Source organism: Pseudochaenichthys georgianus, chromosome 24 (genome assembly GCF_902827115.2).
Source record: "Pseudochaenichthys georgianus chromosome 24, fPseGeo1.2, whole genome shotgun sequence".
In the NCBI taxonomy this organism is placed as follows: Eukaryota; Metazoa; Chordata; class Actinopteri; order Perciformes; family Channichthyidae; genus Pseudochaenichthys; species Pseudochaenichthys georgianus.
The window spans coordinates 78129-95789 of NC_047526.1; the positions used below are offsets into that span (position 1 = coordinate 78129).

The 17661-nt window shown below is 39.9% G+C and overlaps 1 protein-coding gene and 1 long non-coding RNA gene across 3 annotated transcripts in view; one reads left to right on the forward strand and one right to left on the reverse strand.

The window, feature by feature from the left end:
• The window catches only part of slc5a6a (solute carrier family 5 member 6a), a 75408-nt gene that overhangs the window by 52975 nt on the left and 4772 nt on the right, over nucleotides 1-17661 (reverse strand). The window lies entirely within an intron of this gene.
• Nucleotides 14957-16297, forward strand: LOC139433120 (uncharacterized). Its single transcript, XR_011642688.1, has 3 exons — nucleotides 14957-15199; nucleotides 15457-15621; nucleotides 15995-16297. It is a non-coding gene; the product is annotated as an uncharacterized lncRNA (long non-coding RNA).

Genomic DNA, 17661 nt, shown 5'->3' on the forward strand with positions numbered 1-17661 from the left:
TTACCATGTTCAATATCAATTTACTTTAAAATAAAAACATCTATATTGATTCTGACTTTTCTCCATCCAACTCACAGGTGTATCATTTTTGAGAAAAAAGATGATTCATTTACCCCTTTTTGAAGATATAGTAATTTATTCTGGGCATGTAATTTTCAAGCCTGAAACCTGAAAAACAGGCTTGGGGCTTAACAGGTTAAAAAGAGATGTCAATCACCAAAATCGACCAATGGGTTCCAGAGATACGGCAAATACACCCAAATGACCCCAGAGGTGGGTTTTTTTTCTAGACCGTTCTAAAAAAAAGGTAAAATTGCACTTGTTGTGCATCAATCTTGATACAGGGTAATGGTGTTTTTTTTGGACGGAATCTATAATTTACATTTTTTTACTATGGGTTTTTTTTCTAGACCGCTCTAAAAAAAAAGGTAAAATTTCACTTGTTTTGCATCAATCTTGATACAGGGTAATGGTGTTTTTTTTGGACGGAATCTATAATTTACATTTTTTTACTATGTTCAATCTGAATTTACTTTAAAATAAAAACATCTATATTGATTTTCTACATCCAACTCACAGGTGTATCATTGCTTTGAGAAAAAAGATTATTAATTTACCCCTTTTAGAAGTGAAGATATAGTCATTTGTTCTGGGCATGTCATTTTCGAGCCCAAGACCTGAAAAACAGGCTCAGGGCTTGTCTGTTACTCTAGCATAAGGGATATCTGTGGAAAGAAGGGAGGGAAAATGATAAAAGATAAAGGATACGAAAACAAATTGTGACAAAACTCTTTAATTAAAGTAGCCTCTTACAATAACAATAGAGTACTCAATCCAGTTAAAAGGAGCAAGATTCTAAATAAGAGGAAGAAGGACATGGTAGGGGTAGTGTTTTTGCAGGAGATGCACCGAACAGAGAATGAACATGAAAAGCTCAAGAGAAATGGCTTTTTAAAAAAAAATTCTCATCATATAAATCAGGACATAGTAGAGGGGTGGCTATACTAATTTTAGGGAGGTTTGCATTTGGGAATTATCGGAAATTGAAGATAGAGAGGGTAGATACTAGGGTACCGAACGAATATAACGTTAAACGTAAAAAATTGAGAACGTGAACAACTTCTTGGAAGTAATCTCGGGTGCTGCGTCACAGTAATTTGCTCCCATTGGGTTCAACCATAGACTGTATATATAAATGGACGTAGGGTCTGTGACGTCACCCATAGGATTCTGCAGAGTTGCCGAGAAGCCCTTAGTAGGCGGAGTCGGCCACTAACGGCTCGACAGTGACGTCAGAGTTCAACTTCCGCCTGCTCCAAATAAGGGCAAAGAGGCGGAGCCAAGGCGGGACCTGCTGCCACCGAGCTGGAAGTTCCAGAGCTAGCTGAAACTACCAACCTAAGCTAACATGCTCCCCATCTGCACACTGCCGTGGCATTTTACATTTCTAAGGTAAGCGGACATGAAACTGTTCAGCAAAACTATAAATAATAATCTAAGTTATTGAGTTTTTAGCATAATGCTTCAGAATCTTAAAATCCCTTAACGTTTGTATGCAATTGTGCTAAATGCAACACTGGAATCAAGCAAATATTTATGTTTGCATGACATTAGTTATTTATATTTTGATATCACTTAACTATAGGTTTAATACATTTAAGTCAAGCTAAGGTACATGTGATGGTAGCTAGTTAGTGCTCTTACCTGTGATGCCTCCTCCAAACAGCATAATAACCAGACTGTATCATTAAAACTAAGTACCAGTTCTAGATCCTTGACTTTAGACAAACAATTCAAAAGACAACATGTATTTAAAGACCAATCTTTATTTGAATGTGCCTCTTAACCTGAGATATTAGTTATACAGTAATAGTATTGACAATCTAAAAAAACTGAGCAACTCAACTTTATATTTCTTATTGTCTAAAGCATTTATTATTTTCATTTTCCCCCTCTCATATTCAGTGTGGACGGATTGAGACAGCATGGTGTCCAGAGAGCTGCAGAGACTTCAGGGAGAAACCTCCGTGTGATGGACGTCCTGTCTGTTGGTTTGGAGAGGACTGAGGGTCTTTCCTCAGCAAGGAGGACCAGGCCTGATGGAGGAGCCCATGCTGGGCATAGCTGATACCAGATGTGGAAATAGCTGCATTCGATCAGCTGACTGTGTTTTCACAATAAAAGTAGTTTCTTAGTGAAGGTCCTGTATTGGTCTTAAAATCTCATAACATCAGCTTTTAATGTTCCTCTTGGATGTTCTTCTTGACCCTCAGAGAAGGAGAACATGTCGTGTCTTTCAGGCATGTCCTTTCCTAACAAAAATGACAGGAAACATAAAACATATTATTGCAGAACAAGTGTGTTAGTTATGAAAGCGGTGTGTTTGTGTGTTTAGGGGCTGTATATATAATTATTTTATAATTGTAATGTTTTTTGTTTTTTTCAACAGAGATACAAATACAATCAGATTATGAATGAACAGTATGAAGTTCATCGTCATTTAAATATATGTTATTATCAAAATAATATTTAACTGTTCTCAAAATGTAGTGCAACTGTAGAAGCTTGCTCTGTTGTCTCACTGAAAGAATAACTTTTACCACGTTTTTTACAGACAATATTGAGAGATAAATAGTAGCAGTTCTCACTATGTGTTAAATATCTTTGCCTTCAATACATTAAATTAGAAAGCTGACAAAGTCATATTGCTTGTTAACATCTAAATGTAACTTTTTGCATGGAAAACCCCCTCAACTTAACTGATGTGTAGGTGATCTAGTATTGTTTAATGGAATGTATATCAGTGTATTAAAGTAAATACTTCATTTATTTAAACCAATATCTTTCTTGATTCTTTGTACAGTATGAAAAAAGAGTCTTTGTACCTGTGCTGAAGTTCACTTCTGTGAGGAGTCCAGTTCTGTCTGCATCACCTGGACACCTTAAACAAACAGATATATATGTAAAGTACCATGTGTACAAACAATATAACTGATTCTCTTCTGTTGAACATGTTGGATTGTGTATTGTCCGAGTCAGGGTTCTTTTTATTTTACTGTAACTTTGGAAGTTGTGTTACCAATGCTTACTGTATATTTGATACCCATTTGGTAATGCAATTAATAAAAACAACAAGGTTTGGGTTCGTTCTTCAGATGACTGACGTTAACGTGTAAGCTCAATAATGCTCCAGCTCAACCAACCATATTGTAATATCTAAGTAATCATCTTGAAATATGACATTAATAATTGTAATATACACACATCTTATTGTGAGGTTGATTTCACATACACTACTTCGACATTAGCTTGTCTACATACTTGAGCATAGCCAATTTAAATTAACTTTAGCGATACATACAGTTCCTACATAATAAAATATCTCTCTAAGTTACAAGGATGACCTTATTTTATAACCTCAAACAGAAGCTGTTTATTCTACAGTATTATCCCACTTAACTCTTAACACTTGTCTATTTCGTTTTAACCATATATATATATATATATATATATATATATATATATATATAACCTTTACAGTCTATGATTTTAACTTGGAGGCCACGATTAGCATTGTTAGCACCAATGTAGCTACCACTCACTTACATGCTAACCCAAGCCTTAACATTCATTACGTAGCTGATTAAAATCATTAACACATAAATAAAGCACTCGAATTTCACTTACCGCATTCATGCACCGTCTGTTTTAACCGCAGAGCGAGTCACAATAGTCCGATATATAAGCATGAAGAACAAACAACAACGGCCGGCTTCAAGTTGTGCTCCCTGGATGAGCTGAGCAGGCAGAGTCCCAGTAGCTAGCTTCACGGAGCAGCTATCAGAGAGACAGGAAGCAAGCAGCAGCAGTCACTTGACAGAGCTGTCACTCAATGTGACCACGGCCTAATTTTTATGCAAACACTTATATAATATATAATATAAATAAAAGGGTTAGGGCCAGGGGGTAGAAACATGTTTTTTTTTCTGCTGTAGAATTGGGCATTTTAACATGGAGGTCTATGGAAATTGCTCCTTTCTGCAGTCATCGCCTATCGGCCAATATATGAACTGCAGTGTGTGGCACTTCCGTATTGGCGTCCCGGCGCTACCCCACAGTTTGCCGCTTGGGTTCAACGCGTCATAGAGCGAGCAAGTCATTTCATTGGATGAGAGGCATACTATGAGAGTTGGTCAGAGGGATGCGTTCAAATTTAGTCAGTAATTTGAGGAACTGCCGAAATGGCGAACGTAGATAAAGTTGAGCTCGAAAATCCTCCAGCATCATTGAAGTCTCTAGTTTGCAGAAGGTATTTTGAGTGGGGGTGCTGAGGTGCTGGACTCCAGTGAACACTATTACGGGCACTATAGAGCACGCACAAAAGCACTCCCCATACGCAAACACACAGTACACCCGCGACTGTTACAATGAAGGCTCGATAATCAGCTCACGGCATGGCAGGGGTAAAGTGCTATTTTTTACGAGTGGGGAGCGGACCTCACCTCCTCTAGGGGGGTCCGGGGACATGCTCCCCCGGGAAGATTATTTTTTTTTTTTATATATTGATGTTAAAAGCATCAATCTGGTGCACTTTGAGAGCAACATTAAGAGATCTATGGATACATCTCTCAACACCCAGATGAAACAACTGTAATCAGATGTTCTTTTTCTTTATGGATATTTTACAAATCACTCCCCTTTCAAACTGTATTCTTGTTTTACTGAAATTCACTGAACACTGGAAATTACAGTCCTGTCGTCCTCTCTAGTGTCATGATGAGGTTCACGTAAAGCACGGTTAATGTATTATACAGCAATAACCTTCAAATAATAATTCAGACAGGGGAGCTCCACACCCCCTGCCCGCCGCTAGGGGGTGCTGCAGCGCCCTCAGCACCCCCCTTCCCGCGCCCATGCCAGTTTGGGAACATTTTGTTTTCGCAGTTACGTACAGGGATGACTGACAAAGACAGGTGGACCGAACCAAAGCTGTTTGTCGGCATTGTTCAACTAAAATTGGTTACGCGGCTGGCAGCACACTCATTTGAAAAGGCATCACCCGAACGTGAATATCACCGGTACCAAAAGAAAAAAGACTGAAGAGCAAACTCAACTCCCACGAGCATTTAAGCCTCCAACACTCGCAAAAAGTTCAGACCGAGACAAAGCTATTACAAACGCCAAATATCCTTATGTTGCCATGTTAGCAAAGCGCTACCTGGCTGTGTCTGCTACCTCTGTCCCTAGCGAGAGGGTGTTCTCCACAGCAGGAGACAGTGTTAGAGCCAGCAGATCTGCCCTTTCGGCAAGCAATGTGGACAAGTTAATTTTTCTTTTAAAAAAAACATGAAAATACAATGACAAGCAAGTCCTAATGTCAAACTGGCTGCTTAGGTACTAGTACAGTACAGTTCAGATACAGATTATTTACCGCACCTTAATGTTTATTTTATTATATTTTGTATTTATTTGAATAATAATTAAAAAAATATATATACAGTGGGGCAAAAAAGTATTTAGTCAGCCACCAATTGTGCAAGTTCTCCCACTTAAAAAGATGAGGCCTGTAATTTTCATCCTAGGTACACTTCAACTATGAGAGACAGAATGGGGGGAAAGAATCCAGGAAATCACATTGTAGGATTTTTAATGAATTCATTGGTAAATTCCTCAGTAAAATAAGTATTTGGTCACCTACAAACAAACAAGATTTCTGGCTCTCACAGACCTGTAACTTCTTCTTTAAGAGCCTCCTCTGTCCTCCACTCGTTAACTGTATTAATGGCACCTGTTTGAACTCATTATCAGTATAAAAGACACCTGTCCACAACCTCAAACACACTCCAAACTCCACTATGGCCAAGACCAAAGAGCTGTCAAAGGACACCAGAAACAACATTGTAGACCTGCACCAGGCTGGGAAGACTGAATCTTCAATAGGTAAGCAGCTTGGTGTGAACAAATCAACTGTGGGAGCAATTATTAGAAAATGGAAGACATACAAGACCACTGATAATCTCCCTCGATCTGGGGCTCCACGCAAGATCTCACCCCGTGGGGTCAAAATGATCACAAGAACGGTGAGCAAAAATGCCAGAACCACACGGGGGGACCTAGTCAATGACCTGCAGAGAGCTGGGACCAAAGTAACAAAGGCTACCATCAGTAACACACTACGCCGCCAGGGACTCAAATCCTGCAGTGCCAGACGTGTCCCCCTGCTTAAGCCAGTACATGTCCAGGCCCGTCTGAAGTTTGCTAGAGAGCATTTAGATGATCCAGAAGAGGATCGGGAGAATGTCATATGGTCAGATGAAACCAAAATAGAACTAGATGTGTTTGGAGGAGAAAGAATGCTGAGTTGCATCCAAAGAACACCATACCTACTGTGAAACATGGGGGTGGAAACATCATGCTGTGGGGCTGTTTTTCTGCAAAGGGACCAGGACGACTGATCCGTGTAAAGGAAAGAATGAAAGGGGCCATGTATCGTGAGATTTTGAGTGACAACCTCCTTCCATCAGCAAGGGCATTGAAGATGAAACGTGGCTGGGTCTTTCAGCATGACAATGATCCCAAACACACCGCCCGGGCAACGAAGGAGTGGCTTCGTAAGAAGCATTTCAAGGTCCTGGAGTGGTGTAGCCAGTCTCCAGATCTCAACCCCATAGAAAATCTTTGGAGGGAGTTGAACGTCCGTGTTGCCCAGCGACAGCCCCAAGACATCACTGCTCTAGAGGAGATCTGTATGGAGGAATGGGCCAAAATACCAGCAACAGTGTGTGAAAACCTTGTGAAGACTTACAGAAAACGTTTGACCTCTGTCATTGCCAACAAAGGCAGGGTTCTTACACCTTTTCCAAAGTCAAATTCAAGCACTTTTCAAGCATTTTCAAGGTGCATTTTCAAGCTTTTCAAGCATCTTACAGCTGTTGTAAATTACATATTTATATACTAGGGGTGTAACGGTTCACAAACATTTCGGTTCGGTACGTACCTCGGTTTTTAGGTCACGGTTCGGTTCGGTACGTTTTCGGTACAGCAGAAAAAATTATCACAAAACATAACATATTTTTTTTAAATTATTATTAAACTGTGAATAATGTATTCACTCAAATAAATACAAAATATAATAAAATAAACATTAAGGTGCAGCATTTCGATGAACTGAAATAATCTGTATTTGAACTTTACTGTACTAGTACTCACAAAACATAAATATTAGTTTTGGGTTTTTAATTATTATTAAACTATGAATATTCACTCAAATAAATATAAAATATAATAAAATAAACATTAAGGTGCAGCTTTTCGATGAACTGAAATAATCTGTATTTGTACTGTACTGTACTAGTACCTAAGCAGCCAGTTTGACATCAGGACTTGCTTGTCATTTCATGTTTTTTTTAAAGAAAGATGAACTTGTCCACATTGCTTGCCGAAAGGGCAGATCAGCTGGCACTAACAATGTCTCCTGCCGTGGAGAACACCCTCTCGCTAGGGACAGAGGTAGTAGCAGATACAGCCAGGTAGCGCTTTGCTAACATGGCAACATAAGGATATTTGCCGTTTGTAATAGCTTTGGCTCGGTCTGAAGTTTTTGCGAGTGGTGGAGGCTTAAATGCTAGTGGGAGTTGGGTTTTCACTTCAGTCTTTTGGTACCGGTGACATTCACGTTCGGGTGATGCCTTTTCAAATGAGTGTGCAAGTTTGATGTATTGCCAGCCGCGTAACCAATTTTAGTTGAACAATGCCGACAAACAGCTTTGGTTCGGTCCACTTGTCTTTGTCCGTCATCCTTGTACGTAACTGCGAAACCAAAATGTTCCCAAACCGGAGACTTCAATGATGCTGGAGGATTTTCGAGCTCAACTTTATCTGCGTTCGCCATTTTGACAGTTCCTCAAATTACTGACTACATTTGAACGCATCCCTCTGACCAGCTCGTCCAATGAAATGACTTGCTCGCTCTATGACGCGTTGAACACAATGGGAGCAAATTACTCTGAATGCTGCGACGCAGAACCTGAGATTACTTCCAAGAAGTTGTTCACGTTCTCAATGTTTTACGTTTAACGTTATATTCGTTCGGTACACATGTGTACCGAACCGAAGGGCCCGTACCGAATAATTTCGGTACGGGTACGTGTACCGTTACACCCCTATTATATACTCAAATGATTATTTCCCTACCTCACATTAAATCAGATGTTCTTTATGCTATATACAACTAAATGTGTGTTTCGTGATAGCATTCTACACGAGGATGAAAAATTCAAGAAAAGAAAACTAAGTTTAATATTTCAAAATGAGTGATCTGTACGTAGACCGGGCCCTCCCATATAACCTGGCTGAGCCAATATAAAACAATCAGCCAAATAACTTTTCAATACATTATTGATTACTATTGTTGAGGTACATGTATTACACTACATGTATTTAATACCTTTAGTTACTTTACAGATCTGGATGAATGATGTGAAATCTAATCAAGTGTTGAATCAGACTCTAGTTCCACCTGGAGTAAATCAAGCTACCCTGCAGTATACAAAGTCATTCAGACTAGCTGCACCTTCACCAGCTTTGAGAACACTTTCATGATCAATCATTATAAAACATATCATATATTATTCTGAAATGGACCAATCTGCACAACGACTACTTTTACTGTCGATACTTTAACTATATTTTGATGAGAATACTTTTCTACTTTTACTTGAGGAACATTTTGAATGCAGGACTTTTACTGTAACAGCGTATTCCTACACTCTGGTACTTCTACTTTTACTGAAGTACAAGACCTGAGTACTTCTACTTTTACTCAAGTACAAGATCTGAGTACTTATAATTTCACTACAAGATCTGAGTACTTCTCCACCTCTGGTAGCGTATTAGTCTGAATTGTAACCACAAAATCACGCAGAGCTGCATACAAATAGACTCACAATGGTAACAAGTGGAAAATAATATTTACTAATGTGTACAATGATTTATAGGTAATGTTGAAGACACCTGATTAATACATCTTCAAAGGAAGACTGTGTTTATTCTACAATTACATGGGATTAAAGCAAAATGTAGTTTTACTTTTATAATACTTCAATTTTATATAAAAGACAGTTTGTTTTCATCTGTTTTCAAATAAACAAAGTCTTGGCTTTCAGAATATTACATTTGTTTCGGAAAATTCAGATGATAAATACAACTTTGAAGTTTCGGCATAATTACATGCAGAGAACTAGGGGTCGACCGATTATCGGCCAGGCCGATTATCGGGGCCGATATTCCTCATTTGACCGATTATCGGTATCGGCCTTTTTTTATAAAATTGCCGATAACACTTTGGCTCTGATGCGGCCGTTTCTCTGTCTGCAGTCACCACTCTCTGTACACGAGCAATGTCCCGCCCACAGCGCTATCTGATAGGCTATTACTGAAGTGTCAATCAACACTGAAGATTTTCCGGGCGGGAGCCAGCTATAGAGGCGGGACCTTCTCAGATTACAGGCAGGTGCGAAGAACGCAGACACAGACAGAGGCAAGCAGCAGCGCTGAGCGGCAGAGCCATACATGTGTTTCGAAGGTAAATCAGTTGAAAGCCGAAGTTCAATAAACATCCCAATCCCCTATGCTGAAGTTGCAAAAACAGCACGATCTATTGATCCAATTCTATCAGCTTCCCAGTCACACAGGGACGCGGGAAGTCAGTCAGCGTTGGGGTGCGTGCAGCGTCTCGCAGCGGAGTAACGGCCCCTACACACGGCGGCGTGCGTTGCCGCTTGGCGGTGGGCGTGTCTTGAGCTTGGGGAGTCAACGCGAGCAGCCCGACCAACAACCAACCACATGAATGTCCCGCCCCGCACATACAAAGCAAAGCATTCATGCTACATCCATGCTGGCTACATATACTGTCTATGCTTGCTAGCTGTCCATTCAAACAAAATACACTGGATATAAACTCCCCAAACAAGCGAAAACCTACCAGTTTCCCCCACTGTCTTTGTCACCTCCCCCCATGCCTGGCTCCTCCGGTTTGTATCCCTGTATGTTCCCTACCGCCACGATAATTTTCTCCTCCTTTTGTTGACATATGGGAAATAACTGCAGTCTGGCTCTCCCAACATACACCCGGTTTGATTGGCTACTGCTTGTACTGTCAGATTTACATACGAGGGATTTGATTGGCTGACGCCTCCGTCGAGGCGGCAAAAGTAGAACATTGCTCTACTTTTGCAGCGAGCACCTCGAGAGAAGCTACGCTTTGCTCCCACAATGCAGTTCGGCGAATCGTGACGTCACCCCATTCAAAGTGAATGGACAGAAGCGTTGAAGCGGCAACGCATGCTGCCGTGTGTAGGGGCCTTAACTGTGGTGCGGAGGGGGGGCTGCGAGTGGAGCCTCGCAGTTTTTCAGGTTGATATGTGAAGCTCATTAGCTAATGTATTTAGCAAATGTTTAGAAAAATATTAAAAGTGAGGCTACTAGTCTAACGTTAGGTCTACTGTAATAGCCTCACTTTTAATAGTTTGCAAAACATTAGCTAGCATAGTGTTTTGCAGTTGCTAGCAGCTTATTGGGATTTTATGCTAGACAGACAGGCATTGGTTTGATATAATAAATTAAGCATTATTGTTAGTTAAGCATGTCAGCCCCACTTCTTGTCTCTCTCTAACTCATAGCAGATGGCTGCACTAAAGAAAAGGGCTCAGAGAGGAAACCAGTTGTAAGATGTTTAAAAGTTCATTAAACATAATATATGCTTAAATGCATTTCAAAGAAGTTGTGTTGAGTTGTGTTGGAGTTTGTGTTATTCTACATTTTGACACTAGATTTTCAGATTTTACTGCAAATGTATATCGGTTCCAAATATCGGTTATCGGTCTCCTTGATTACCAATAATCGGTATCGGCCTTGAAAAAGCCATATCGGTCGATCCCTACAGAGAACGGACTAATGTAACGTCACAGCAAGCATAACAGCCGGTGTTTCTTGTGAGTGTTTCCCCGGTACACAAACGCAAAAATACACAAACACACTCGCGAGCTCCCCCGAGACCAGTAATACAAACGAAAATGTGTCTTCGGGTCAATGTGACTGATTTCGATAGAGAAAGTCACATTTGGTTTAGGCACGAAACATACTACCAGTAGAAATACATTGCTTTCAAAATCGCTCTGTGTCGAATCAATAGATAATATTTCGTAACTATAACACGAAATGCCATGAGTGCTTCATCCTCTGAAGACCACACGATGGCGACTGTAATGCACATAACGTAGGTACGCTCCTCTGAAATGATTGTCCCCTGCAATTATTATTATCCCTCAATCGAGTTTGCTATTCAGCTCGCTAACGTTAGCTTAAACAAACGTAACATGCAACGTTAGCCTAATCTAAAATGCTCAACTACGGCGTACCTTTCATGTGGCTCGTGCAGACTCTCCCATCGTTATTTTTGCAAACTTGCAGGAGGCTACTCGTGGGCTTGACCCTCGTCTTAGCCATGGCTTGTATTTGTCTTCTGCTAGCCAACGCTCGTTGAAACGGCAACCTCCTGGCACACAGTCATCTATCACTCTCATCAGAATGCTCAGGTCACACGTAACACAAACACTTGCAGGTTGCACGCATAGTGCGGGAAGGCCGCAGCGGAGCTGTTTTATGTAGAAGCGAAGCAATTCTTTTCTTTTAATCTAAAAAGCGAACTATTCAGTCGGACAGCAATTTATTATAAAAGTAAAGCATTTACATTTTCAAGCACTTTATCTCAATTTCAAGCACTTTCCCAACCTTGAAAACACCACGTCAAATTTCAAGCATTTTCAAGGATTTCAAGCACCCGTACGAACCCTGAATGTAGCTTTGTGACCTGGCCTCTTAACTTATTGTGAGTGATTATAATTGACTATGGCTGGTAAGCAATTTAAATAGGGCTCATCTGATACAATCATTAGAATCTCCATTCTGAAAAGAGTAATAATGTACAGTACACGGCAGATATATGGAGGAAATGGAACATTTGAAAGAGAGAATAGGATTTTTTTTCTGAATGTCTAATTCCTCGTATTCTATTTTATTTGGTTTGATTACCTATCCCCCCTCCCTCAGTTTGCTATTATTCATCTCACTTATAAAACAGAATGGAAAGGGAGGACAGGGTACAAATATATGTAGGGAGAAGAGTCGATATAAGCAGATGACTAAGGAGGGTTGAATGTGTATATATAGATATATGTTTATGCATATGGAGAATATAATGAATACACAATGGTATTGAAACAGTATGTATGAAAATTAAGTATTGACTAATGGAAAGATTTATACTGGCAATTTACATTATGATTTGCTGATGGCTGTAATTGTCATTGTTTAATTTTGAAAAAGAAATATAAGAAATTACAAACTGTCGGATGGATATGTGCTTTTATTTTTCAATAGACAGAGAAGAGAAAAAAGAAAGGCTGCAAACTGGTGGCAACTAGGTTCATTATGACAGATTAAATCTAAAGTATTTTGGTTAAGACTACTTGATATCTTGTTTTTACTGCTCTTGGGTCGACCTTCCTGCTGCATCGTGACAGTACAAACCAACGGAGATATGGTCCCAGCTGTTTTTGTTTGGTGGTACAACCATGCTAGCAGCTCTGTGAGGCTACACCGACTGGCGCCACTATCCACAGAGCAACGCAGCTAACTTGGCTAAACAGATTTTAGTCATCCCTTTGATCTTCATCCTTGAAGTCTTATAATACAAAATATTGTTTAAATTGTTCTGATTCTGTTGCTTGTCCAATTTGGTTAAGTGTAATTTGGGCTCACTGTTGGCTCTGTTGGTGACTAGAAAACTTTGCTTTTACGGGGTTAATTCCGACCAAAAGATACATTTTGGCTTTACTGGGGACAGTGTCAAGACATAGGATATCTGTTTACACACCGTCAAACTTTTTTACAAATACTTTTTGGAATACCACATGGATATAGAGGAGAAGAAATGTCTGAATGCAAAAATGCGTAATTCTATGCTTTTTGTAGAAACTATATAAACAAAATAAAAGTTTGGGATGGCGTGGATTGATCCCAATGCATATGCTACCAACAATTGTAATAGACGTGTATGCATTTTGCATGCTTACAACTAGGCAGAGAATCATTCGAGTAATGATTAAACTTTCAGCTGAACCCTGGCCTGTCCTGTGAAATAACCGAGAGCAAGGACTGTAAGACGAAGATGCGGATGAACAAGAGGCATCTCAATTTGGTTTTATGAAAAGCAAAGACAAGGAGGTACTGACAAGTGAAATAAGAATTGCCACAACTGATTAACAGGTATTTATCTGTTTTTAAAGACACTTTTGAAAACGTTGAAATGCATGGGCTGTTCCATTGAAGACTGATTGTACCAAACAAAACGTGACATGCACGTGTTTACGCAACACCAGATAATAATGAAAGGAGAATGGTGTAAGTTCAAAGATTGTGTGCAATCATTAGCCTGCAGAAGCATTGATAGTTTATCATGCCAGATTATTGGAAAAAAGTGTATCTGTGTAAATAAATACACAATACTTTTAACTACGCTCAACTGCTGGTAAATAACTGTCAACCAGAAGGTCAAATGTGACCCTGAAATATTATACATTATTTTTGCATCCCAAAACTTACATTGTTTCACATAAATACAAAACACAGCATTCAAATACATCAGACATAACACAAAGTGATTTAAGTGCAGACCATTTAATCCCCCCTTTCACATTGAATGTTTGACTCTGAGTCCTACGTGGATCCAAAACTTAGGAACCAAAGTTCTTTAACCTTGTCAGTTCAACAACACAAAGGTTTAAATCCTCTGTGTGATGGAAAAACCTAATGTCTTTTGAACTGAAATGAGGGGGGTCTGCTCTAATATTAGTAGAAAGAAATGTTATCTTTTAGTAGCCAATAAGTAGTTTGAAACTGTGACTCAAACATGTGACCCAAAACCTTTGAAAAGATCCTTAGAATAATATGAGCCATCTAGCTTCAAGATGAACGGAGAGCAAACGGATTACATACTGCAAACCACTTTGTATTGGAAAATTGAAGTGTAGACAATTAGTCAATTATTTCAGTATTCAACAAGAAAGGTCAGGACATGGAGTCACGCCACCCTATTATCCTTGCACATTAAAACATTTGACAAACTGTCCAACTTTGTATGAGGAACAATTTACGGTCAGGGAAAGTGCTTAGACTGTAGCCAAAACAGTTATTACAGAGTGTACCGAGAAAGGCTTTAACCTAAACACAATCAAAGAGCCATGTGATGTGATGCAGCAGTATTAGATTTGATATTTACATCTGTTCCATGCTTAATGCGTTTCTAACTTAATAGAATGGAAATCATGTTGCCGTGTTTAATAGAACAGCAGTGTAGTAAATATTTGCCACGCACTTAGTATTTCATTATTATTTCATAGACAAATGCATATTATCGTATTAAACCACTCTGTCTTTAGTCCATAGAGTTGTCTGTTATCAGGGTCCTAGCCGTTAAAGGGGGAACTCCGGTGGTTTAACTAGGAGTTACAAGGAGCAGTGGGCAGCTATTGTATGGCGCAATGGGAGTGGGGGGGATGTCCAGTGCCTTGCTCAAGGGCACCACGGCAGGGCCCAGGAGGTGAACTGGGACCTCTCCAATGGCGCATTTCCACTGCAGCGGGTAGCCCCGTTTAAGCGTCCTGGACCGTCCTCAAGCGGCCAGGCCAGTTTTTGGTGGCATTTCCATATAGCCTAGTACCGGCTAGCGGGTACTTTTTCCCTCTTTTTCCGGCCCCATAAAATCGTGGTTCTATCAGACCAGGCCAGGGCTGTGACGTCAACACTCGACTGCTGATTGGTCAGAGAGAATCGTCACAAGATCGCGCGCGAGATCATCCCTCGCGTCACATATATATCAAGAAGCAAGCTTGCAGCATTTTGTAAACGGAGGAGCTACAAAAATGGCAACGTCGAAGAAAAGCACACCGTGGTCGACCGAGGAGGTGACGACGTTCCTACATCTCATTGGGGATGATAAAATCCAGCGGGAGCTCGACGGAACAACGCGAAATGTGAAAGTGTTCCAGGATGTCTCTGCACAGATGTCCGAGCGCGGATTTTCGAGAACTTTCCTGCGATGTAGGGAAAACGGCAACGGCTTTACTGGAGTCCCTGCAAGGTATGCTCACTTCTAACAAATAAGTCTATTTTATCCTTACATTAATGTTCGACAACCTGTGCTTTTATGGAGCCCCGGAGAGCTACATAGCTAGCTAAGGCAGATAGCCTAGGCAGATAGCCTTAGCTAGAGCTATTGTTTGCTAACACCATATGTGCCATTGTTTACGTTCAATTTTTCTTTTCTATAGTTGTTGTTGCTATTTAGTATTGTGCTGCAGTAGTTTGTGGAATTAACAAGTCATGTTGCTGTTCTAGATGATTACATTGGGACTCGTGAGGAGGAACATTCCCTAACAACGGGTGATGGCAGTGTTCCGTCCACTTCGTCATCGAATCCAGAACGGACCCCAGCCGAAGAATCGACACCAACTCAACCACCAACACCGAGTGCCATCACGACACCGCAGCGTGTGGTTCTAGGTAAGAAGTAGAAATGGCAAAACGACTGGAATTGTTTTTTTGTTTTTTTAAACCGTGGATCATCCGTCGTCAGTAATTAAAATAAGCTATATCACTGTGTGGAAATGCTCTGTTACAAGTAAAGTCTTAGCTAGTAAGCAGCTAGTACAGTTGTGTGTGACATCCTATCATATACATACATTTATATTCATTATCAACAGGCTGGACATAATGTAATTCACTTTCACAATCATTGTAAACATCTAGGGCCAGAACTTTCTTTAGTTCACCTTACTGTTGTTCTGTTTATACATGTTATTCTTATATCCTTGTGTGACCTGTACCTGTCCTGTGTGTTTTCCTTATTGCTAATTATTATCTTATTGTCACCCAGGCAAGAGGAAACGAGGAGGAGAGGATCGGGCCCAGCAGGAACGGCACCATGACTGGGCAGCCGACGTGGCCCGTCTCCTCCCTGATACTTCAAAAAACCTTAATAGTTATTGTACATATTATATATTTTTTTATCTAGTTAATTTTTAAATGCAACATTTGTACTTCCTTGTTTATTTATTTTCTTTAAAATGTTCATTTTATATTTACAATTCCATGTATATTTATGCTGGCTGCAATACAGTTTTACATTTTTTATTTGTATTGTTTAATGGCATGCCTTTTTGATACAACATTTGTATTTTTATACTGCCATCAATAAAGTACTTCTTTGACTTATCTTATCTCTTGTTGATAATGAATGGCACCCAACAGAAAAAAATACATACATGAATTTATAAAGCAATAACAAACACCATCAGTTAGGAAAAAGCCCCTTACTTTTAAGAGATTTAAAGCAAGAAATTGAGTTTGCTAGCTTGAGGTCCTACTCTAAAACATTATTACATGTTTATTTTGTAATGGTATTAAGAATACATGATAAATACATAATACATGTAGAAATTGCTCAATTGTAATACCCTCGTTCTACTAGACTCAAACAACACATTCCTTATATATTTCAAAGACGAGAACAAAATAAACCTATAACCCATTCAAGCAAGCTTTTAACATGTCTAGAAGAAAGATTGAGGTTATATTTAATATATTATTTTATGTTGTGGATACTTTAGTCTCCATCCATGTTTACAATTGTCCACACTATTTTACACTTGCATTTATGAATATAGTGTAGCCGTGTTTTACACTTTAGTATTTATGTTTATAGTTAGCTTTGATATTCGCTTAATTGATTAGAAAGATTTTCTTTTCATGATCTGATATTTCCTCAAATGTTATTATGGGGCAGTACTTACTGGTGCTTGAATTTCAAATATTCAATTCAGATAATATTTGTTTAAAACATTTGACAAACACATGTATATGGAAAAAAAAGGATGTATTTATGTTCAATACAATACAATGCTTGCTGTGATCACTTTCCTTCTTTCTGTGATAACAAGCCACACACCAAGAAACAAGTAAACGATCGCTTCCACATCCTCCATTGTTTTGTGAGTTGTGTCGCATTGAAGATGACGCCACTGCAGTTTTACCCAGCGTCGCTCCGACCAAAAAGCTGATCGCCCCGCCTACACTGCGTTGCTACCCCAGGTCCTAAACTGTAATGGAAATGCGCCACGGCCTCGGCCGGCCAGCGAGGCAGCCCGAGGCCTGAGCGAGGACGCTTAGGGACGCTTAAACGGGGCTACCCCGTTGCAGTGGAAATGCGCCACAAGTAGCCACACTCCATATTTTAAGTCTGTGCGGGTACTTCAACCGGAAACCCTACGGCTCACAGTCCAAGCCCTTACTGACAGATAGGAGCAGCTCGGGGTGCACACAAGCTGTAATCATAATCACGATTATTAAATACGATTATTCATTGACTTTGATGTAGAATGTGATGGCATCTGTTATATTTGCGAGCTGGATGAGTAGGCCGTTGCACTGTTTAACGGGCAGCGGAGCCGCTGTCTGTAGAGAGAGAGATCAGCTGAGAGAGAGAGAGAAGACCAACCAAAAGAGAACAGAACATGTGGTCACTGTACGACAGGTGAGACCGAG